This window comes from Dipteris shenzhenensis, chromosome 8 (genome assembly GCF_047967505.1).
Source record: "Dipteris shenzhenensis isolate YYH24624 ecotype China chromosome 8, Dip_SZ_1.0, whole genome shotgun sequence".
NCBI lineage: Eukaryota > Viridiplantae > Streptophyta > Polypodiopsida > Gleicheniales > Dipteridaceae > Dipteris > Dipteris shenzhenensis.
Window position 1 is genome coordinate 3,504,116 of NC_141603.1, and position 2,943 is coordinate 3,507,058.

The window sequence follows — 2,943 nt, forward strand, 5'->3', positions numbered from 1 at the left end:
CCCTCCAGCTATTTTAGCAAACAGGCCCTTGCTAGTTTGATGTATGTATCAGTTTACCTCAGGGACTCCACTTACATGCGCCTTGCTCAAGACAGAACTGTTAGTACTCTGTGGCATTCAAATTACCCCGTCAAAATTTATAGGGTTTCTGTCTTAAGATGTAAACTATCCTGTTTATGATTAAGTGAGCCCCACAGGCACCCAACTTACAGCAAGTCCTTTTGGTGTGCTGCCTGTGACTTAAGGTATCCTTTGTGTTTTCGCTTAATAAACCTTGGTTTTGCAAAGCAAAAGATTGCAATTTCTTTTTTTGTCATTGGCACAGATCAGAGTGGAATCTTCATAAGCCTTAGTTGTCAAAATCTTAATTGCTTAGTCCTAAGCATTGTCCTGGATTCTTGAGCATGCCTCATTTACTGTTTTTAATGAAACAAACAAACTAGCAATGGAAAGCATTTAAACTGAAAATTGTTCGTAAGCGGAAGTTTGACAATGAAAAAAGATTGTTGGTGCTCATGACATTATATGGACGATCTTCTAAAGAGAGTTGTGTTTCTGCTATGACTAGTCAAGAACCCACCCCCCCCCCCCCCCCCCCCCCCCCCCTCCCCCCCCCCGGCCCCTGCCCCCTCCCTCCAAACCCCTTTTTTTTTGGGGGGGGGGGGGGGGGACGTAAATAAATGCTTCTGTTTTTCAATATTTATGTTTTGGGAGTTTGGAATGGATTAGTTGATGTTAAACCTAAGCATTACGAGGCACAACAAATTTTTTCCCATGCATCATGTCATGATGCAAGCAAAGGGCCCATAAATTTGTAGAGAGAGAGAGTATTCCTGGCACTACCCAATGTGTCAATGTAATATTGGAAGTATCAATTGATATGAATCAAAATTGAACATGATTTAAATATGCTCGCAAAGTGCTAATCTTAATATCATATATGTTGATTTGAATGCTCTTAGTTGCATAGTTAGCTTAGTCTTGTCTTTGAAAGCTGCTTTTTGGTCTTTGAGTGGAGATATGAATCAATATTGAACATGATTGAAATGGGTGCGAATCATAATATTATATATAATGAATCTGAATGTAAGGCCGGATTGTCTTGTTAGCTTAGTCCTCAGGTCGAGTGATTACTTGTGCTCAAACTGCTTTTTGGTTTGATACCTTGGTTATTATGCTTTTTGGTTTGATACCTTGGTTATTATGCTTTTTAACTTGCCCTATTGCCTCACTTCGTTATAGATAATTCCAATTAGGAAAACTTGCACATGCTTTCTTCTCTTCATATTCTATCCTCGTTTTTTGTATTGCTCAAATAAGAGCTCAAATAAAGTAGTTAACTTGTGTAAACTTGTGTATCCGTCTACTCTCTTTATGAGGCTAAAAGTTTAAATGTTTTGTCACTAGTGCAAAGAGTTTCAAGAGCCTTGCTTTTAAATATGTAGCAACATGTATTTGTGAAGGTTATCAAAATACTAAAAGAATTGTCACCATTGATTCTATTGCTCTACGCGGTGAGCTATTGAGAACCAAGTTAAATGGTTAATCCTAGTGTGGGCAAATAAATACATGGTTTTATGTAGAAAGGGTGAAATAGAAAGGAAAAGCATATTGCTTGGGAGGAATTTTTTTTAACAATGCAAATAACGGGAGAAGATTTGAGGTGCTGGTCTAAGATGGGTATCCTTGCTAAAAGAGCTTTTTGCAATAGGTTAGAGAAGTATGTTTTTTTTTTTTTTGGGGATAGCGGGGGACAAACACTCTGTTAGCAGGCAAGAGGTTTTTTTGGGCGCCAACAATTGTATCAATGCTTCTCTTATCCTTATAGTAGAACTAGTATAGAGAAATGATGCTCAAGACAACATCAAATATGGTACCATGAACCCATGTAGCTCAACTCTATTAATTATAGGTATAAAGAGATGGGGAGATTGCTTACAACTCAATAGAAAACCAAAAACTCTTGAGAAAATACAACAAATGGCAAAAATCTTTTGTAGCCTTAGCTTGGAGGAGCAATAGAGAATATTGAATGGCAAAAATCTTTTGTAGCCTAAGCTTGGAGGAGCAATATAGAAGATTGTCCAAGAAAGGCATCAAGTAGTTGAACAAAAATTTTAAATTTGAAAGCCATGTCAAGATTTGGAAAGAGTGCGTGTGTCACAGTTACTATTTTCAATTTGATCTTCAAAGTTTAAATGACACTCAAGAAGTATTAACCATTCCAAGTGACGGAGCAGTTAGCATTCATAGAAAAAGAAAAGATAAAAGAACCGGAGATGAACTCATAGTCCAAAGATCAATTCAAGGATGAGGATTATCCCATACAAACACCCTAGGGACACAATAGATTAAGTAGACCACCTAGCTCTATTCTTGATCCCAATAAATGCCAAGAATTTGGGTGAAAACACCCTTAGATGGAATCTCGAGGGTGGAATATTTAGGGAATTTCAAAAAATATAAATGATGTCTTTTTTGAATCCTATACCTCAAGTTGGTGATAGAGATCTATTTCTCTGTTCCTACCCTTTCTTGCTACACCCATTTCTAGCCTCAACCCATTTTGGAACCCTACAACCTCGTTTTATCCCTAAAACCTTGTGGGTTATCTCCAACCCCATTTTGTGTTTATTCCTCTTGCAGATTTTCATTCATTCGCAATTAAAAGCTCTCAATATAATATGAATTGAGGCTTTATGCTACATAGCCATATCATGTGCATATATGTACATCGCACAAAGGGATGTCAAGGACGGCTTTGAACTCTGGATCAATCTTATCTCTATTAGGTGCTTTCCTCCACCATTTAGGATCCATGACATGTGCTGGCTCCTTGCAATAAAGGCACAGAGATTTAGAATTGCCTCCTTTGCTTATGTTGAACATACACTTGAGGGTCTTGAGGTCCCTTGCCATATGTCATTCTAGTATTTATGTGTG